The sequence below is a fragment of the Sciurus carolinensis genome, chromosome 3 (assembly GCF_902686445.1).
Source record: "Sciurus carolinensis chromosome 3, mSciCar1.2, whole genome shotgun sequence".
Classification (NCBI taxonomy): domain Eukaryota; kingdom Metazoa; phylum Chordata; class Mammalia; order Rodentia; family Sciuridae; genus Sciurus; species Sciurus carolinensis.
Window position 1 is genome coordinate 103489069 of NC_062215.1, and position 23321 is coordinate 103512389.

Genomic DNA, 23321 nt, shown 5'->3' on the forward strand with positions numbered 1-23321 from the left:
AAGTTGGGGACATGGTGCAGAATTAGGTGTTAGGTGGTGTAAGGTGATAGGGCTCAGAGAAGAAAGTGAACAGGATAATCAGGTGCTTAGCTGATGGGTTTCATTCCTTCTCATGTTGTTTGAGTACTGCCAGAGAATCCTGTGAATAAAAATGTGTATGTGGCTAAATGTGGAAGAATGCAGGATTATTGACAGAGCCTAGTCCTTGATTTTGCTAGTGTATCTCTTTGGAAGTTTTCAAGTGAATATCTATGAAATTTAACCTGTTTGATCTAGAGATCTAATCTTTCAGTAAATATTTGCCCGGGTGACTTTCTCCTTTAAAAAGTAACACAGTATCTTAAAGGTCCATTAATTTCATGTATATACAAATTCTTATTGTATTTTTTCAATGTTGGACACACATCTCAATGTTGGACAATCCCATACATACCCCAGGAGAGTCATACATTGATAATGTTGTCATGAATTTAAAGGTAAAAATCTAGAGAACAATTGGTAATATGAGGGGAAAAAACAAACTGGCCCCAGTGACCAACAGACGCACCCACCAGCATACACATGACAAAGTTCTCAAATCCCTGCTCACAAGGAAAGTGAGGGACTAAGTTGTAGCTCAGCAGATAACCAAGTTCAATAACCTATTTCTTCAAATCAGTTATTCTTCTTTTTATTTAGTTACTGGCTCTCTAGTCTCTTCGATGTTTAGATGTTACATTTGTTTGGGCAGAGAGAAAAGGAAAGAGTGACATCAATAATTAAAAATGAACTGAGGGAGAGGCAGTAATGAGACACATTGTCCTTATAACTTAACAGTCTGGGATGCAGCTTCTGACTGATGTCACTTATTTCGGAGGGCCCCACCCCCCATCCTCCCACGATCAACTGCCAAGATCTGATGTAAACCAGTCTGCCCTAAATTTTATGAAATTTCTAAACAAAACAAAATAAAAAAACAACCTTCCTCTGTTCAGTCAGTTTTCCTAGACTGTGATCCTTGATGAGAGAAAAGTCCATATCCAAATAGCATCAGAGGTCCACTGAAGACTTGAGATCTGCTTCCATTTGAATTAATTTGGGATGGTTAAAAATAGTCATTTGACCCTTATTTGTCAAAATTGAGTCCCAGTGTTTACTAGTTCTAGTTTATTTGCAACTAATAATAATACTAGCTAAGGATTATTGAACTGTTGTTATGTGCTAGGCACTCGCCGAGCAAGAAACTAATTTGTATTGCTGTTAATGTAAGTAAATGGCAGCTTTCAAATAAAATTAAGTTGAATTTGATTGTGGACGAGCTAATCAAAGAGAGTTGATTAAAGTGAACATTCCCAAGAAAATGATGAATTTATACTTTAAAACATATCTTCCAATCTTGTGTTATTTATCCAAGGCCTTTTCTTCCAGGATATATCTACTAAATAGAGTTATGCTTTGGGTTGTTGTGTTTTGTTGTTTGGTTGTTTGGTTGGTTTGGTTTTTGTCTTTCATAAGCTATCCCAATCATTAATGGTCTACAATGTCCACATTTGCTTTCTTTAAAGAGTAGCAGGAACTTCAATACTCTTGGGAATGTATTCTTGAATGCAGAATACTTCTGGATTTTTAGGATTGTTCCCCTATCTTTTATAGTCACTTAATTCACACACCAATTATTTTTCAATTATTTGCCTTTCCAGAATTTTTTCAAGAATATCTATTTTGTCTTTTTATGAGTTCACATTCATTTTCATCTCTAATTAGATTAAACTAATTATAATAAGTACAGTTGACATAAACAGTTTAGGGAATAAACACAATTACCTCTTAAGAATTACAATTTAATTGGTGGAGGCAGAGCAGTGAATGCAAACAAGAGAGTAGAATACTAGTCTCAAACAGTAATTCTGCACTTTTTTCCAAGAAAATTGAGTAGGCCAGTTATTTAACCTCTCTGAACCTCAGTTTCTTTATCTTTAAAATGAAGGAAATAATAGTGTGTACTTCTAGGACTGCTACTGAAATAAAGCAAAATTATTTCTGTAAGTTATTGGCACGTGGGAGGAACTCAATAAACAACACTTCAGAAAAAAAAAAAGTCAATTCTCTTCCTCTTTGCTCACTACTGCAATTATAACAGAGCCCTTTCCTCATCTGAAATAACTTTTCTCCCTCATGGTTCAGCTTATTCTTAACTCTTTCCTAATGCTTCACTTCTGTGTCACCCCCACTTATTCTTCTCTTCTAATTTACCATCCACAACATACTTTCAGCAATTCAATGTGATAAGTATAAAATTCTTATATAGTCTGTACAAGACTCTTGTCAAATTTTTAAGTGATATAGTGGAACCACCATTTGACCCAGTTATCCCACTCCTCAGTTTATGCCCAAAGGACTTAAAATCAGCATACTACAGTGATGCAGCCACATCAATGTTTATAGAAGTTCAACTTGTAATAGTTAAACTATGGAACCAACCTAGGTGTCCTTCAACAGATGAATGGATAAAGAAAATGTGGTGTATATATACACAATGGAATATTACTCAGTTTTAAAAAGAATGAAATTATGGCATTTGCTGGAAAATGGATGGAGTTAGAGAATATCATGCGAAGCAAAGGAAGCCAAACCCAAAAAACCAAGAGCCAAATATTTTCTCTGATATGTGGATGCTAATTCACAATGGGGTGGGGCTAGGGAAGAATAGAGTTACTTTATATTAGGTAGAGGGGAGTGAAGGAAGGGGAAGGGGTATGGGTGTAGGAAGGATAATAGAGTAAAGCAGACATTATTGCCTCATGTACATATATGATTGCATGACGGATGTGATCCTACAACATGTACAATCAGAAAAAGGACAGATTATACTCCGTTTATGTATGATTTATCAAAAATGTATAAATGCCTTTTACTGTCATATATAACTAATTAGAACAAATAAAAATATTTTTAAAAAAACCTAATCAGAAAAAAATCAGTCTTCAACAATTTTTTGTCTAATTAGATACATAACATTTGACTTTGTTAAAATAAAAATGCTCATTTGTTAACATTAATGAGTGAAAAGGCAAGCCACAGACTAGAGGTAAGCTTTTTTTTTGTGGTGGTGGGGGAGTCTCGTGGATTGAACTCAGGAGCACTCAACCACTGAGCCACATCCCCAGCCCTATTTTGTATTCCATTTAGAGACAGGGTCTCACTGAGTGGCTTAATGCTTCACTTTTACTGAGGCTGGTTTTGAACACTCGATCCTCCTGCCTCAGCCTTCCAAGCAGTTGGGATTACAGGCATGTGCCACCACACCCCACTAGAGGTAAGCTTTTTTTGTAACATATATAGCTGACAAGATTTATATCCAGAATATACAAAAGATTCCTATCACTGAGGAAAAGAAAGAATTGAATAGAAGCTTTTAAAAAAAGAGAGGTGCCACAAAAGTATGTTTTACATCATTAGTTATAAGAAAATTTGAATTAAAATCACAATGAGGGGCCTGGGGAGATAGCTCAGTCGGTAGAGCGCTTGCCTCGTAAGCACAAGGCCCTGGGTTCGATCCCCAGCACTCCCCCACTCCAAAAAAATCACGATGAGTTATTAATTTAAATTGAACACAATTGTTTAAAATTCCTTTAAAGTCATTTTTAAAAGTTTTTGGGATGTGAAGCTCCTGAAGCTCTCTTCTGCTGGTCAGAGCATAAGTTGGAACAACCACTTTGGCAATATCTACTACAGCTGAACAAACACATACCCTATTACTCATTATTTCCACTTCAAGTATGTATTTTATTATTTTTTATTTTTTTTTAGTTGTTAGTGGACCTTTATTTATTTATATGTGGGGCTGAGAAGTGAATCCAGTGCCTCACACATGCCAGGAAAGTGCTCTGCCTCCGAGCCACAACCCCAGCCCCTAAGTATGTATTTTTAAAAGTTAAAATACAAGCTCTAAAACACAGATACAAGAATGTTCATAGTAGCCCTATTTATAATACTCCCAAATTAGGTGCCATACAAATATCCGTTGGCAGACTAGTGACTAAATTGTGATATATTAACATAATAAAATACTATACAGCAATATATCAGGATGGAAGAAATCATGGAAGGTAGTTTTCCAATATGCTTGAGAAAGACAATGGAGAGGGCAAGAGAAAATCATTCTCACAGGCACGTGCATTAAATAGCAAGCACAAAGATTCAGTACAAATATTCCAACAGGCCTAGACTGTCGGGCTGACAGACAATAGTGAGAAAAATGTCTGGGAAAAAATTACAGTTCCATTGTGTAAAGTCTTGAAAATCGAGCTGAGGAATATGCCCTCTGTTCTGTGGGAAATGGGGAGCCACTGAAGGTTTTTGAGCAGTTTACACCTTCACAAGATTAGTAAGTGGTAAGTGGTGGAGAATGAAGGAGCAGGGGAACTAGAAGCTGGGCAATCAGGAGTCTGTCTCAAATGAACTAGGAGAAGAACTAGGTTGAGGTATTACACATGGAAAGGAGAGGTGGAGTGCCGATGTCAAGTTAGAAACAGACTTGATAGAACTTGAAAATGTGTGGACACTGGAGCAAGGGGAACAGAGCAGTCAAGGACAGACGATGATAGACAGGCTGTCCAGAAGGATAATAGTACTTTCACTGTGAGTAACCCTGTAAACTATTAAACCTTTTTATTTCCCTGCATTCTATCTCAATTAAATCTGTATTCTATCTCAATAATTTCTGAGAACATACTGCATATCATCTCTTATATCACCACCTCCTAATCCAATGCTTTGAAAATAGAGGTATTCTTAAATAATATATACATACATATATATTTTATTTTTTGTTTTTTTTTCATATTTTTATTCTTTTTAGGTATACAAGACAGTAGAGTGTATTTTCACATATTATTCATACATGGAGTATAACTTCCCATTTTTGTGGTTGTTTATGATGTGGAGTTATACTATTCATAAATGAACACAGGAAAGTTGTGTCTGATTCATTCTACTGTCTTTCCTATTCCCATCCTCCTTCCCTTATCTTCATTCCCCTTTGTCTAATCCAATTAACTTCTAATCTTCCCTCCTCCCTACCTTGTTGTATCTTAGCATTCGCATATCAGAGAAAACATTTGGCTTTTGGCTTTTGGGATTGGCTTATTTCACTTAGCATGATAGTCTTCAGTTCTATCTATTTACTGCCAAATGCCATAATTTCATTCTTCTTTATGACTGAGTAATATTCCCCTGAGTATACATACCACATTTTCTTTATCCATTCATCGGTTGAAGGGCACCTAGGCTGGTTCTATAGGTTAGCTATTGTGAAATGAGCTACTATAAACATTGATGTGGTTGCATTACTGTAGTATGATGATTTTAAGTCCTTTGATATATACCAAGAAATGGGATAACTGGCTCAAATGGTAGTTCCATTCCAAGTTTTCTGAGAAATCTCCACATTGCTTTCCAGAGTGGTTGTACCAATTTGCATTCCCACCAGCAATGTCTGAGTGTACTTTGCCCCCACGTCCTCACCAACGTTCATTGTTACTTGTATTCTTGATAATTGCCATTCTGACTAGAGTGACGTGAAATCTCAATGTAGTTCTAATTTGCATTTTTCTAATTTAATTTGCCAGAGTTGTTTACCATTTTTTCCATATATTTGAAGCCTAGTTGTATTTCTTTTGTCAAGTGCCAGTTCAGTTCCTTTGCCCATTTATTGATTGAGTTATTATTATTATTATTTTGGTGTTAAGTTTTTTGAGTTCTTCATATAGCCTAGAGATTAATGCTCTATCTGACGTGTAGGTGGTGAAGATTTTCTCCCATTCTGTAAGCTCTCTCTTCACATTCTTGATTGTTTACTTTGCTATGAAGCTTTTTAGTTTGATTCCATTCCATTTATTGATTCTTGATTTTACTTCTTGTGCTTTAGGGGTCTTGTTGAGGAAGTCCATTTCTAAGCCAATATGATGGAGAGTTGGACCTACATTTTCTTCTAGTAGGCGCAGGGTCTCTGGTCAAATGCCTAGGTCCTTGATTCACTCTGAGTTGAGTTTTGTGCAGGGTGAGAGATAGGGATTTAATTTCATTTTGCTACATATGGATTTCCACTTTTTACAGTACCATTTATTGAAGAGGCTATCTTTTCTCCAATGTATGTTCATGGCACCTTTGTCCCATATGAGATAACTGTATTTATGTGGGTTTTTCTCTGTCTTCTATTCTGTTCCATTGGTCTTCATGTCTGTTTTGGTGCCAATACCATGATGTTTTTGTTATTATGATTCTGGAGTATAATTTAAGGTCTGGTACTATGATCCCTTCTCTTCACTTTTCTTGCTAAGGATTGTTTTTCTATTTTGCCTTTTATTTAACCAAGTTAATTTCATGATTGCTTTTTCTATTTCTATGAAGAACATCATTGGACCTTTTAATAGGAATTGCATTAAATCTGTATGGTGCTTTTGGTAGTATGGTCATTTTGACAATATAAATTCTGCCTATCCAAGAGCATGGGAGATCTTTCCATCTTGTAAGGTTTCTTCAATTTCTTTCTTTAGTGTTCTGTAGTTTTCATTGTAGAGGTCTTTTGCCACTTGCCGCCGACCAGTGGGACAAACGACATGTACACTTCAGAGGTTCATGAAGCAGCTTCCCCTTTATTCGGATAACACCCTCAATATATAAGCAGTCTCATGCATAAACAATTGTAAACAGATGTGTCCATCCAATCCTATTAAAGGTCAAGCGATCACGAGCTCAAGCACACATGTAAGATATATCTGCCCACGCGCTAGGCGGCTGAACTAATTATCATACAGCCAATGGTAAACGCTTCCTGTTTTTCTCAAGGCGCATTCAGCCTGCCCTTTGGCTCTCTGCCAGTCGCCATCTTAGATGCATGTGGCATAACCCTGGGCCCCGGGTCTCACCCGCCACAGTCTTTCACTTTTTTTTTGTTAGATTGATTCCCAAGTATTTTATTTTTTGAAGCTATTGTTAATGGCATAGTTTTCCTAATTTCTCTTTCACTTGATTCATTACTGATGTATAGGAATGCAATTGATATATGGGTGTTAATTTTATATCCTGCTACTTTGCTGAATTATTTATGTGCTTTAGAAGTTTTCTGGTGGAGGTTTTGGGTCTTCTAAATATAGAATCATGTTGATGGCAAAATATGAATAGTTTGAGTTCTTTTTTTTCTATTCATATCCCTTTAGTTTCCTTCTTCTGTCTAATTGCTCTGGCTACAGTTGCAAGAATGATGTTGAATAGAAGTGGTGAAAGAGAGCATCCTTGTCTTGTTCCAGTTTTTAGAGGGAATACTTTCAATTTTTCTCCATTTGGAAGGATGTTTGTCTTGGGATTAACATATATAGCTCTTACAATGTTGAGATCTCTAGTTTTTCTAGTGTTTTGAACATGAATGGATGCTGTATTTTGTCAAACGCTTTTTCTGCATCTATTGAGATAATCATGTGATTCTTGTCTTTAAGTCTATTGATGTGATGAATTACATTTATTGATTTCTGTATGTTGAACTAACCTTGCATCCCTGGGATGAACCTCACCTGATCGTGGTGCTCTTTTTAATAAGTTTTTGTATGCAGTTTGCTGGTATTTTATTTTATTATTTTTTTATTAAGAGTTTTTGCATCTAATTTAATCAGGGATATTGGTCTGAACTTTTCTTTCCTTGATGTGCCTTTCTCTGGTTTTGGTATTAAGGTGATACTATCTTCATAGAATGAGTTTGGAAGGGTTCCTTCCTTTTCTATTTCATTGAATAACTTGATGAGGATTGGTGTTAGTTCTTCTTTAAAAGTCTGGTAGAAGTCAACTGAAAATCTATATTGTCTGGGCTTTTCTTTCTTAGTAGACTTTTGATGGTGTCTTCAATTTCATTGCTTGCAATTGACCTGTTTAAATTTTCTATGTCCTCCTGATTCATTTTGGGTAGGTCATATGTGTCTAGAAATTTGTTAATGTCTTTGAGATGTTGTATTTTATTAGAGTATAAATTTTCAAAACAGTTTCTGATTATCATCTGTATTTCAATAGTGTCCATCATGGTATTTCCTTTTTCATCACAAATTTTAGTAATTTGAGTTTTCTCTCTCTTTCTCTTAGTTTGGTTAAGAGTGTATCAATTTTATTTACTTTTTTCAAAAAATCAACATTTTGTTTTGTTGATTTTTTGAATTTTTTTTGTAGTTGTTTGTTTTAATTTCATTGATTTCAGTTCTGATTTTAATTATTTCCTGTCTTCTGCTTTTGGTGATGATTTTTTTTTCTTTTTCTAGGGCTTTGAGATATAAGTTTAGAATATTAACTTGGTGACTTTCTATTCTTTTAAAAAATGAGCTCAATGCAATGAACTTTCCTCTTAGAACTATCTTCATAGTGCCTAGAGATTTTGATATGTTGTGTCACTATTCTCATTTACTTCTAATTATTTTTTCCCCCAACTTCTTCTGCTATCCATTGGTCATTCAGTAGTATATTATTTAGTCTCCAGGTGTAGAGTAGCCTCTATTCTTAATTTTATTTCTGATTTTTAATTTTATCCCATTATGATCTGATAGAATGCAAGGTATTATCTCTATTTTTTTTTTTTGCATTTGCTAAGAGTTGCTTTGTGGTCTAAGATATGGTCTATTTTAAAGACCGATCCATGTGCTGCTGAGATGAAAGTGTATTGAGTTACTGATGGATGAAATATTCTATATGTCTGTTAAGTCTAAATTATTAATTGTATTTTTTAGTTTTATAGCTTCTTTATTTAGTTTTTGTTGGGAGGATGTATCCAGTTATGAGAGAGGCATGTTAAAACTCATCCAGTATTATATGTGTTGTGGTTTTTTTGGTTCTCATAATTGAGAAGGGTGTGTTTGATGTACATAGATACTCCATTATTTGGGGGCATAAATATTTATGACTGTTATGTCTTGTTCATATATAATTCCTGTAAGCAGTATCCTTCTGATTAACTTAGGCTTGAAGTTTACTTTATCTGATATGAGGACAGAAACCCCTGCTTCTTTATGAGATACATGTAAGTGATAATGTTTTTTTCATCCTTTTTCCTTCAGTCTGTAGATGTTTTTGCCTATTCTCTTGGAAACAGCGTATTGTTGGGTCTTGGTTTTTAATTCAATATGCCAGTCTGTATCTTCTGATTGATGAACTTAGGCCATTTATATTCAATGTTATTACTGAGAAATTCTCTTCCATTTTGATTCATTTCTGATTTTTACTTTGAATTAGTTTCTCCTTTGATAGATTGTTTTTCTAGAGTATTTCCTCCCTTTACTGGTTTTCACTTTTATTTTTCATTTCATCTTTATGACTATTTTACTGAGTATGTTTTATAATGAAGTCTTTCCAGTTGTGAATTCCTTTAACTTTTGTTTATTGTGGAATATTTTTATTTCATTGTCAATTCTGAAGCTTAATATTACAGAGTACAGTATTCTTGGCTGTCATTCATTTTCTTTCAGAGTTTGATATATATTATTCCAAGACCTCCTAGCTCTGAGGGTCTGGGTTGAGAAATCAGCTGAGATCTAGTTTAGTTTCCCTCTAAATGTAACCTGTAATTTTTCTCTGGCAGTCTTTAAAATTCTAGTCTCATTCTGTGTATTAGGCATTTTCATAATAATGTGCCTTGGTGTGGGTCTGTTGTAATTAAATATATTTGGGGTCTTGCAAGCCTCCTGTATTTGAGTTTTCATTTCACCCTTTAGGTTTTGGAAATTTTCTGATATTATTTCATTGAAAAGATTATGCATTTCTTTTGTTTGTATACCGAGCCTTCATCTATCCCAATAAATCTTAAATTTGGTCTTTTCAGATTTTCCCATATTTCTTGGAAGTTTTGCTCATGGCCTCATAACATCTTTTCTCCATGGTCAACCCTCTTTTCAAGATTATATATTTTGTCTTCATTGCCTGAAACTCTGTCTTCTAAATGGTCTAGTGTGTTGGTTCTGCTTTCCATTGAATTCTTAATTTGGTTTATTGATTCCTTCATTTTGAGGATTTCTTCTTGAGTTTTTAAAAGAATCCCTATCTCTTTATTGAAATGAATTTTTACTTCTTGTATTTTCTCTCTGATTTCACTCCCTACATCATCTTTTACCTCAGCGATCAGTTTAACTATGTACATTCTAAATTCCTTCTCTGACATTTCTTCAACTGTGATGTTGATGGATTCTGTTATTGAAGTATCTTGGTTGGTTTGGAGTGATTTGTTCCCTTGCTTTCTCATGTTGCTTGTGTGTCTACCCATCTAACACTATGGATCTGAGGTAGTATAGTTTCTACCCTGTGGACTTAGTGTCCTTGAAGGTTTCCAGTACCCTCATCATTAGGGGGAGACAAATAACAACAACCAATGCAAACAATATACAATATTAAACCAAATAGTTCCTGCTATGAGATCTACATTGTTAATTGTCACAATAAACAGAAATGATACAACTAGTTATTGCCTGGAGGAAAAATAGTAAGTTTGCAAATGGGTTTACAATTTTGAAAGGTTGACTGGGAGAGAACTGAAGCGATTGAGAATATGGTGATTATAAGGCAGGAGGAGAGAAGTCAGAAGTGAAAAATAAAAGGAAGAGTGAAAGAGAGAACAATAGAGATTGACTGTTAGTAGAAGAAAAGAGGGAAAAAGAATGAAGGGAAACAGATAAGAGAAAAGTATGTGTAAAGTCAAAATTTTAAAAATTAAAAATAAAAATAAAAGAATACAAAACAAAACTGATATATACTAATCAAGTATCCTAGTTCTCAAAATATTGAGAACTTAAGTTCTCAATATTAAGTATTGGCTTAAAAATACTACAAATGAGGAAAAAAAACAATATGAATATGTATAAATGTCTATGAACCATTAAGGTCACAATAAACAGAATAGAAAAAAAATCTCTATGAAAATTTAAAGAATTGTTCCCATTAGAGTTCAAAAGATTGTTAGCTTCCCTTTTCAGCAGTGTTGAGGGGGTGACCTGGAGTGTGATGCTTACTCTACCCTAAGAGAAGGGTTGCTGGAGTGAGAAAGGTAATCCCGTAAGCAGAATTCCTGGAGACAGAGTTTAGGGTTAGGTAGGCTCCAGTTCTTCACTGAATGACAGTTTGTCTGGAGATTTTAAACCAGCACATCTTCAGGGCCCAGCAATTGCCAGTCCATGATGGAAAACGGCCCTCCAGGATCTCCCTTGGATTCTACTTGTGGGGTGGAGGAGCCAATTCTTAGTCCACTCTGTCACCTATAGACCCCACATTTCCTATCTCAGGTTTAGTCTTCAATCTCAATCTCTCCCCCTGCCACCACCCTGTTGAATTCCCGCTTGGGCATGTGTCTCCCAGCCCACCCTTCAAGCAGTCAGATTGGAGGGGGAGGGGGAGAGCGGGTAGGTTTCCACGACCAGTATTCCCCTGTATAAACTCTTCTCCATGTTTGGTTTTCTCCTGTTCACTTAGGCACACTGTATGTCATGAAGTGTGTGTCTACCAGGCTCGAATTTTGGGCCAAACTCTGGTTAGCCAGGAATTGACTTCCCCAACTGACAGTTCCCTTACTGCGGCTGCAAAATTGTTCCTTCCTCTGTCCTGTGCACACAGTCAAGAGATGTGGCTTCTTTCCTGCATAAGAATACTGTGCAGAACATCTTTCAGTTTAGTCAGGCAGTGTCTTTGATCTCTAAGCTCTCTGTACCCAGACATGTCTCAGGCCTCCTAAAAATAAGGGTTCCTTTAATTCCCTTATGCCTCCACTTTGCTCACAGAGGGACTGCTCTGGCTGGTGAGTCTGGCCATGGCAGTGGCACTGTGGATTTATTCTATATTATATTCAACCTTCCGAGTCTCTGATCTGCTTTGTCCAGTATTAAATCCCAGTAAAGTCTCCCCCTGCCTGTTTATTTCCCCCACCCACCTTGCTAAGAGGCTGCCTGTCTGCTTTCTTGGTTTCACACCATGGAGCAGCCAGGAAAGTTACCTCCTCTATTCTGCCATCTTGAAACCCCTTGTTTTTGTTTATTTTGTTTGTGGAACTGGGGATTGAACCCCATGTTAGGAAAGCACTCTCCCACTGAGCCATATCCCCAACCCTTTTTATTTAATCTTGAGATAAGATCTTGCTAAATTGTCCAGGCTGATCTTGAACTTGTGATTCTCCTGTTTCAACTTCCCCAATAGCTGGGATTATAGGTGTGCACTAGCACACACCAGGTCACCTGTTTGATTTTCACTGTTATTATAATAGGAATATCATGTGGCCAAGACACACTCAGTGTTTCAGGTAAACCAGAAGTTTGACTCTGATTTCAGCGTTAGCTTTGCCAAATTTAAAACTGCTCTAGCCTCCAAACCAGTTGAGCAGGAAAGAACTTACAAAAACAATCAAAGAATCATTGCATATCAAACACCTTTGTGTGTAATTCCAAGGGACCATCTGGATGTGAGAGTATTTGTCACAGTTTGTTGGAGTATTCTGTTGCATATAGTGTCTGGTGTGGACCTGCTTCCTAGTCTCTGAATGGCCGTCTTTGTACCTACTCTTCACATGGCAGAAGGGGTGAGAGTTTTCTGGGGTTCCTTTCACAGGGGCAATAATACCACCCATGAGGGCTCTGCCTTAAGCCTAATTTCTTCCTGAAGTCCCCATTTTCTAATGCCATCGCTTTGGGGGTTAGCATTTCAATGTATGAATTTGGAGGGATTCAGACACGCAGTTTACTGCAACAGAAAACTTTAAGAAACTGTGACAAACACTATAAGAGTAAGATTAATTTGAATATTTATGTAGCCAAATATTCAAATTATATATTTTATGTATATATGTATATTTTATGTATCCAAACTGGTGTCAGGAAAACCTTCCTCAAACATTCCCAATTAAACAAAGGGCCAAAATCAAAAGGCAAAATGTGTAACTCTCCATTTGAAAAAGAGTTGAACAGCTGTCCTCAGGGGCGCCAAGTCCACTGTAGAGTTCAAAAGAAAACAGAATACCCCAATAGCACTTCACGTCATTTTCACTTAGAAAGGTTTATGATGTCTTAAAACTTTCATCCTTCTGGGACTTTGGATATTTTAGTATTTCTGTGATATACTGTGAAGGAAAATGGAATCTGACATCTCACAGGCAGTTGGGTTCCAATTAAGTATTGCCTGTTTATTTTCTCTCCCAAATGTTGTATAGGTTGTGGTTATGTTGGAAAATTAAACCGCTAAGTATCCTTTAATTTGTACATTGTTTCAACTAACACTTATCAAGGACTATTTTTGAACTTAAGCTCTTTTTTTTTTTTTTTTTTGTAAAGGAACAGTTTCCTTTTTTTAAAAAAAAATATTTTTAGTTGTTGATGGATCTTTATTTAATTTTTTTTTATTTATATGTGGTGCTGAGAATTGAACCCAGTCCTTCAAACATGCCAGGCAAGCGCTTTACCACTGAGTTCCCCAGCCCTGAACTTAATCTCTTTATGGAAAGAAACAATATCTTCTCCTTCTTCCTCCCCTAGCCTGAAATCCACTGTACAAAAGGGTTCAAATAATGTTTGTTAGAAAAAAAGAGAATGAGTAGATGAAAGAATGCCATGCATGTACTAGCTGTCAAAATTATAAATTCAGAACTGGGCACAGTGGCAAGTGCCTATAGTCCTAGCCCTTGGGAGACTGAAGCCAGGGGATCACTTGAACTAAGGAGTCTGAGACAAGTCTAGGCAACATAGAGTTTATCCTCAAACAAACAAATGGACAGCAAAAAATTGTGAGTTCACTATAATGATTGCCATTGATAAACTGACAGTCTAACTAGAGTATCAAACATATACTGATTATCTAATATAATGTTTAATTTCCCAGAGTGTGTTTCATGGAACTCAGATCTTCAGGTATTACATAACCAAAAAAATAATTTTATGGTTAAGTAAATGTGTGGGAATTCATGTGTTACTTAGCCCCTCTCTTATGGATTTGCAATTCATTCTAAGTTACTGAAACCCCTGAAAAGTCTTGCAGTAAGTAAGCCTTTTGGTCTACCATTAACAAAATAAAAACAATATGGTCATCTCCATATATGCAATATAAGCAAAAAAGATTTCAGGACATGAGGTCACTATACAAAGACTAACTGTATTTTTGTATACTAGCAATTACAAATTAGAAATTGAAATTAATAAAAACCATCACTTACAGTAATATCAAATATAAAATGCATAGGATAAATATGTTAAATATGTGCACATTACAGAATTTTGCTGAGAATTTAAGATTATATTAATAAGTGGAGAGACACACTATGATCATATTTCCAAAGTGTCAATATTTAGAAAGATATCAGTTTCTCCAATATGTTATATAGATTCTAAGCAATTCAAATCAGAATCTCAGAAGCATTTTTTTTTTTTTGTTATAGAAACTGAAAATTGATCCTAAAATTCCAAAGGAAATGAAAACAAAAATAAAATGAAATGTGGATTTGGGGAAAGGAGAAGTTAGAAGTGTAGAGGTTTTATATGCAATTGAACTCAAATTGTTATTAGTTTTAAATCAGTGTTATAAAAATGAAATATTTTATAGACATTCCAAGGTAATCCAATAAAATGTATCTATAGAAGTTACATAAAAGAGGGGCTGGGGAGATTGTTCAGTCGGTAGAGTGCTTGCTTTGTAAGCACAAGGCCCTGGGTTCGATCCCCAGCACCCCCCCCCAAAAAAAAAAGTTACACAAAAGAAAAAGGAATCAAGGCATATTAATAAAAAAAATTAATAAAACACAAAGGATAACAGGAAGGGAGAAAAGGCAGACAATAGAACTATAATAGGCTAATAGAAAATAATGAACAAAATGATAATAGTAAATTATTCTGTCAATAATTATTTTAAATGCAAATGGATTAAATACTGCAATCAAAAGACAGAGTGACTGAATAGAACAAAAACCAAGACACAACTATATACTGTCTACATCACTTTAAAGTTAAGGACACACATAGACTGATATTGAGGGGACAGGAAAAGATATTCCATGCAAATGATAAGGAAAAGAGAACAGGGGTGGCTGTATTTATATCACACAACATAAATGTTAGGTCAAAAACTCTCCCAAGAAACAAAGGAAATTACATAATTATAACAGAGTCAATCTACCAGGAAAATGTAACAATTATAAACATATATTCATCCCAAATATGAACACCTAAATATATAAGATAAATGTTGACAGAACTGAAGGGAGAAAAAGACAGTAATATAATAATAGTAGGAAACTTCAATACTCCATTTTCAGTAATGGACAGGATATTCAGACAGAAGCTCGATCTGGAAATAGAACTTGAACGCTATATACCAAATGGACCTAATATACAGATTTAGAATTTTCTATCCAATAGCAACAGAATATACATTCCTTTTAAGAACACAAGGAAGTTTCTCCAGGTTAAATCTCAAAGTAGTTCACACAAAAAATTTAAGAATTAATAATTAAGAAGATTAAAATATCAAGGATCTTTTCTGACCATAATAGTATGAAACTAGAAATCAATAACAGGAGGAAAATTGGAAAATGCAGACATGAGGAAATTAACACACTCTTAAATAACCATTGGATCAAAGAATAAATTCAAAAGCAAACAGAAAATATGTCTAGAAAATAAAAGTATAACAAGTCAAAATTTATGGGATACAACAAAAACTGTAAAAAAAGGGAAGTTTATTGTGATAAATATATACATTTAAAGAGAATAAAATTCTCAAACAACCTAACTTTATACCTCAAGGAATTAGAAAAAGAACAAAGTCAGCAGAAAGAAGGAAATAAAGATTACAGCAGAATAGACAAAAATGATAGAAAAAACAATGAAACTAAGAGTTGTTTTTGAAAAGATAGACAAAATTATTTGTTAGACTAATAAGAAAAAGAAGACTCAAATAAATAAACAAGTGAGAAAGAAGGAAGAGACATTATAATTGATACTACAGAAATAAAAAGGATCATAAGAAGCTGGGTCTGGTTGCACATACCTATAATCACAGCAACTTGGGAGACTGAGGCAGAAGGATCAAAAGTTTGAGGCCAGCCTAAGTAACTTAGTAAGGCCCTATCTCAAAATAAAAAATTAAAAGGGCTGGGGATATAGCTTAGTGGTCAAGCACCCCTGGGTTCAATTTCCATTACGCCCCCTAAAAAAAAAAGGACCATGAGAAACTACCAGGAAAATTACATTTCAAAAAACTAAATAACTAGAAACGTTACAACATACAAAGACTAAATCATGAAGATATAGATAGTGAACATACATAAAACTAATATGAAATTTAATTCAATAATCAAAAGCCTCCCAGCAAGGGCCAGATGACTTAACTGATAAATTTTATCCATCATTTAAAGAAGATTTAATGCCAGTCCTTCTCAGATGTTTCTAAAACACTAAATAAAAGGGAATACTTCCAAACTCATTTTATCAATGTTGATACCAAATCCAGACAAAGCACAATCAGAAAACAAGCATCTGAACAACAACAACAACAACAACACTACAGACCTATATTCCTGATGAATTATAGGTGCAAAAATTCTCAAAAATGTTAGTAAACCAAACACAACAGTACATTAAAAAGATTATAAGTCATAACAAAATGGGATTTATCCCTGGGATGAACGGATGATTTAGCATATGAAAATCAATCAGTGTGATACCCTATTTATCAGAGTAAAGGACAAAAATCCCATAATTATTTCAATAGATATAGAAAAATCTTTTGATAAAATTAACTACTACTTCATGATAAGAACTCTCACATTAGGAATAGAAGGGAAAATACCTCAATACAATAAAGGCCATATGTGAAAAGCCCACAGATTACATCATACTCAGTGGTGAAAGCTAAAATCATTAATTTCCTCTAAGATCAGGAACAAGACGAGGATGCCCACGCTCACTACTTGTGTTCAGCATAGCACTGGAAGGTCTAACCAGAGCAATCAGGCAAGAAAAAGAAATAAAAGTCATCGGAATTGGAAGTGAAGAATAAAAATTGTCCCTGTTCACAGACTACATGATTATATATTTAGAAAGTCCTAAATAATGCACTAAAAGACATGTTAGAACTTACAGATTAGTGGGTTGGAGATATAACTCTGTTGGTTAAATGTTTGTCTCACAAGCACAAGGCCCTGGGTTCAAGTCCCCAGCACCACCAAAACAAAAAAACTTACAAATTAAGTAAATTGCAGGAAACAAAATCAACACAAAAATCAGTTGCAATGATATGCACTGTGTTAGTCAGCTTTGTGTTGTTACAATGAAATATTTGAGATAACACACTTATAAAGAAAAAAAAAGACTTAACTTTTTCCCACAGCTTTGAAGTTTCCAGTCCATAATCAATTGATCCCATTACTTTGGTGAGGCAGCACACCATGACAGGGACTCAGCAGAGCAAAACTCTTCGCTTCACAATATCATAAACAACAACAACAAGAGAGGAAGAAGCCAGAGACCCAGAATCCCTTTCTTCCAGGAGCACTAGTTGGCAGTACATTCAGCCACAATTAATTTCTATTATTAATATATGAGCTAGAAAATCTGGCTTTCAATAATGAAGTGCCACCACCATGGTATATGTCCTAGATATCATAATTACCAATTGCCTGATTCTTATTCTGTAGGTAGAAACTGTTTTGTAAATAGTGATTTTTTAAAAATACCTCTAGTATCGCTGACGACAGACAGATAAATTAATTCTCTGGAGGGAAATTTTTGTTCTGTTACCTATTCTGGCTTTATCCTTAGGAAGAAAGACTTTTCCCTTCATGTGGCTTTGGGCTGAGGTTTCTTTAGCTAAAAAAAAAACAAAAAACAAACAAAAAAACTTATTCACAAATGCCTGTTTCCAAACACAGGTGTTAATTTAAGGTGATTGTTATGGTTTAGATACAAGGTCTCCCAAAAGCTCATGTGTGAAACAATGCAAGAAAGTTTAGAAGTAAAATGATTGGGTTAGAGTTTTAGCCTAATCAGTACATTAAGCCCCTGATAGGGATTAACTGGGTGGTGACTGTAGGCAGGTAGGGTGTGTCAGGAAGAGGTGGATCTCTGGGGGTGTGCCTCTGGGGTATACATTTTGTCCTTGTGGAGCAGAGCTTTCTCTCTGCTTTCTGGCACCATGTTCTCAGCTGCTTTCCTCTGTTGCACCCCTTCTGCCATGATATTCTGCCTTGCCTCAGGCCCCAAGGAATGGAGCTGGCTGTCTATTGACCGAGACCTCTGAAACTGTGAGCCTCCAAATAAACTTTTCCTCCTCTAATTGTTCTTTTCAAGTCTTTTGGTTGCAGCAGTGAAAAAGCTGACTAAAACAGTGATATTGCTGTGAACAAAGGTGGGGCTTCGTGGGACTGTCTTTTTTGCTGTTAGTGTTTACTTATCTGAAAAACAAGACTATGTTCATGATTTATCTTGTCATGCTTTGTGGCTTGTGACAATAATGTAATATTATGTATCTTACGTAGAGCATTTTTATGTATGATATTTATTGTCTTTATATCCCTATAAAGTAGAAATTTTATAATTTGGCCAAAGTAATACATTAAGTCAAGAGAAGAACCAAATACAAGCTAAGATTTCTTCAACTCACCTTTCTCATCACAACTCTAATTTTAAGGACATTGGAAATAAGAATGAAACAAGTGCAATGGCACACCCCTATAATCCCCAGCAGTTTGGGAGGCTGAGGCAGGAGGGTTGCGAATTCAAAGTCAGTCTCAGCAACTTAGCAAGGCACCTAGCAACTCAGGGAGACCCTGTCTCTAATAAAATATTTTTTAAAAGGTCTGGGGATGTGGCTCAGTGGTTAAGCACCCTGGGTTCAATCCCCAGTACCAAAAAGAAAATAAGAATGAGGGAGCAGAATGAGGTAGCTTAGTGACTGAGGTAGCAATATTTTTCCAATGAGAAGGAGATACAAAGTCCTGTCCACTCTCCAGCTTCCACTCCCCAGCTTCCACTCCTGCTATTTTCCCCGCTTACTTTCTCTACTTCAGTCACATTGGTTTTCTCTCCATAATGGAGTAGATTAAGCACCTCCCCACTTCCAGACTTTCATACAGACTCTTCCTTCCTCGTACCTTTTCAACCTTCCTTACTGTCTTTCAGGCTTTCATGTACATGTCTTTACTTCCCAGTTAAAGTAAAACTCATGCCTAACTTGGCTCGCCTCTTCCCCACGGCAAAGCCTGACACAAAGGTTTCTGTGTGTGTATATCAGGAGTGAGAACCATGCAAGGAGGAATTATGGAGTTGACCTCTCCTATAGACTAGGCTTCTAGTTGTCTTATCACCCAGGACCTTCTGGGAATCTTATGAAATGCATATCACAGTCTTCTGGCCATTTATCCATTCACTTCTATAGGCATTTGTTTGAAAGAGGTTTGGCTGTCAGTTTATGCTGTATGAGGTTTAAAGTTCTGTAAGTGACACTCTTTTTAACATAGTGAAAACTTGAAAAGAAATTGAGGTTGCTGATCTTTAGGTTTGTGGCCCCTGAACTCTAACTAAAGCTGTAGCAAGTGGGTAGAACCAAGACCTGCAAGCTCCACAATCTTCATAATTACCCCACACTGTTTACACCCACCACATAACCCAGTGCATTGTCTTCTGTTATGGTTTAGGTCAGAGATGTCCCCTGCCAAAGTTCGTGTGTGAGACAATGCCAAGAAGTTCAGAGGTGAAATTATGAGATTATGAGAGCCTTAACTTAATCAGTGCATTAATCCATGGATAGGTTAAACTGTGGGCAGGTAGGGTGTGACTTGAGGATGTGGGTTGCTGGGGATATAACATTAGGTTTTATATTTTGTACGTAGTGCGGGGGGATGATTGCCCTGCTTCTTGTATCATGTTCTGAGCTGCTTTCCTCTGCCACTCCCTTTTACCATGATGTTCTGCCTCATCTCTGGTTCAGAGCAATGGAGTCAGCCATCTATGTATGAGATCTCTGAAACCATGAAACCCAAATAAACTTTTCCTCTGAAATTGTTCTCTTTAGGTCTTTTGGTCATAGCAGTGAAATAACTTACTAAAACATCTTCCATTTGAATTTTATTCCAGACATCACAGGTAAGATTCTTAGTAATGCCAGGCATGGTGGTGAACACCTGTAATCCCAGCGTCTCAGGAGGCTGAGGCAGGAAGATCACGAGTTCAAAGCCAGCCTCAACAACTTAGCAGGACCCTAAGCAACTCAGTGAGACCCTGTCTCTAAATAAAATACAAAAAAGGGCTGGGGATGATGTGGCTCAGGGTTGAGCACCCTGAATTCACTCCCAAAAAAAAAGAAGATTCTTAGTCATTGTGATACTACTGCCTTTCAAGGTTTATTAATATACCTATTACCATCTTATTAGTGAGTGATCCAACTCCCAATTCTCATTCTGAGGTCTGTTTTCTAGAGGCAAACCTGAATATGGTAATCTTATATTGGACTGAACCCAAAGCAGAATCTGAAATAAAAGTCTCATATGAGCAGTGGAGTGCCAATGAATGTTTAACGATCTGTTTGCCAAGAAAAAATTTATGTATGTACACATACAAATGTTTATTTTAAATTTTACTAACATAAATTATGTATAATGCACAATTTCTAAATTATAATAAAATGTATGATACTCTCTGGTAAATTCTACGTAGTCAACTGATTTTCAAAGAAGGCTTTCATTGATTTTTGCTAAAGTCTTATAGCCAGGCTACGTTTGTGACTGACAAATAAGTACAGTTGCAATGTGCGTGTTGGTTCATTTACATTGACAACTAAGGTGAAAGTGAAACTAGAATAATCTGTGTTAACTTCACTCATTCATCAATCATGTGGGGCTTTTTCCTGAATCACATAACAGTTTATAACAGAATTTTTGCGCAACTTACAAGATAACTGCTGTAGACATGATATACCTGTAAGTTTAACCTACATTAATATTTTCTCTGTCATTTTCTTAAGTCTAGACAATCAATAGAATGATTACTCAAATCCTAATTTGTAGTATTTGCCTATTCTGTGATAATACATACATACTTCCACCATGGCTAATATTAAGCTTCTAACTTGACATTACTGAATGTAGCTTTGGAAAGAGATGCAACATAGCCTACTATTAAAGTATTCCAACCAGATACAATGGATGAAAATAACCTCAAGAGCACAGATAGAGTAAAACTGAGTAAAAGAATTTAGAAGTGATGAGTCTTGAGTATTTATTTCTTTGCTTTTAATTTTCTTTATTTAATGTTATGTTATTTTAAATGATGCCTGGGTTTAACTACCAAATGGCAAAATTCCTGAAAGGTTAAAATCAGCTCCTGCTGGCCAGATGAACCAACTTCAGCACACCACTGGGAGAAGTGACTCAGAATGAGAGAAAGGCAATGTAAGAATGCATCACAGAGTTGACCCCTGATATGAGTGAAGGGGTGCTCAATCCCATCAGACTTTCAGAGAAGCCTTAGGCCATGTGTCTCAAACTACTCTACCGGAAGACTTCAGAAGGAATAAAGCATTTTACAGTGGCTCCCACATGGCATAAAGTTTCTCACGCTCAGTTTTGCACGTATGTGAACATCGAGTGGATTTCCAAAGTCATGCCACACCATGAAGTCGTCGACACTCTGGAACAGGAGACTGGATGCCAGCAGCCCAAGCCTGACAGAGCCACAGTCAGGTTGTACTTGCATCAAATTGATGGAAGCCTGTGCTGGATCTGGTTACCACCATAGTCAGTTAATTTGAAGAGGCAAACAGGAAGAAGTATACTGTCTCACAGCACCCAGGTTTTCCCTACATAGAATCTATCACAATGCCAGTATTTTATTCCATCTCTCTACTTAACTTTAAGTTGCAATATCAGGATTGTATCTCTTTGCCTTCTGTCATCTCCAGTGTTTATCTTTGCACCTAGCACATTGTACGTGGCAAAACACAATTAACTAATTGACTGAATAAATAAGTGAATGAGAGATCACAGGCATTCTTCAACCATTCCCTAACCTTCCCCCATCTCCCACATCTGCTCACCATCCTGGTAAACAACAGCAAAAAAGAGTGTATATAGAATTGCTAAAGTTGAGGGTAACAGAAAGATGCGGTCACATTTTTTTCTTTTTTTCTGTTCATTTTTTGGGACTTCTTTCATCAGTCTTTCATTAACTGAAAAGCAATTAATTATTTCCTCTCTCAGTTGGCTTCTCTGCTACTGTTCCATATCCAAAACCACTAACATGCTCTAACACTTGTCAATTTACTGCCTGTCCCTTTCTCTACCACCCCAGAAATGTTGCCAAAGGGATTGAAATTTTCTTCTTTCCATTTTCTCCTCTCTCCCACAAGTTCTACTTGTGGAATTGGGTAGAGATTTATTTTCCCACTAATGTGAATTATGATACTTCCTCCAGAAGGAAAAAGCACCAATGCTTAATTTGGTTTTTAATTGTCATGTTTTCCCATTTTCATTACAAATGCTGAATTTCTAGGAGAGAACTTGACACAGTAGAAACCAATAAATATCATTTAAGATAATCTTGCCAGTGTTTCCCAAGCTTCAGTCACTCATACAATTTTCATATTTTTGATCTATTCAGATACCTCTAGAACTATTTTTTTACTTCAGTAAATTGTTTACCTAATTAATTTTTTAACTAAATACATTTACTCAAGTGGTAAAATGTATACACTTACCACCAATAGAAATTTTGTAATCCCCTGTTATAAATAGAATGTAATCATAAAACACATACATAACTAAAAATAATTCATTAATTAGTAATTAACTTGATAAATATCTGATAAATGCATCAAGGGTGATGCCTGCTCTTGCTTGTTTTTTGTTTTTTAAAAGCAAATTAGTTGATGCTGGGGATGTAACTCAGTGCTACAGTCCTTACCTAGTATGCATATGCATGAGGCTCTGGATTTGATACCAGCACCACAGACACACACAAAAATGAACACACCAAAAAAAGGCAAAGGAAAAAAAACCTAGTAGATTAATAAATTAAAACAAGTGCCAAACAAGTTCTTAAAAAGATTAACCTTGAAGAGTCTTTGTCTCAAAATTGTAACTGTGGACTCCCTGAAATATCTATGTATCTCTGGACTGCATTTTTTTATTAATAGGTATAGATATTTAAGAAGGGATTGATTGGTTTTTGTTTGTTGATGCTTATTTGCAAGAAAGAATCCCAACTTTAAGTTTTAATCTTCTCTTCCCTTTAATGTCCATGAACCTATAGCAGTCATATGCCTCATAATGCCTTGGTCAATAATAGACTGCAGATATG

The 23321-nt window shown here is 35.8% G+C and overlaps 1 non-coding gene and 1 pseudogene across 1 annotated transcript; one reads left to right on the plus strand and one right to left on the minus strand.

The window, feature by feature from the left end:
* The window catches only part of LOC124979464 (methylosome subunit pICln-like), a 54547-nt pseudogene extending 32828 nt beyond the window's left edge, over positions 1-21719 (minus strand).
* Positions 3478-3551, plus strand: Trnat-cgu (transfer RNA threonine (anticodon CGU)). The gene has a single exon. It is a non-coding gene; the product is annotated as a tRNA-Thr (tRNA).
* Positions 21720-23321: the final 1602 nt, after the last annotated feature.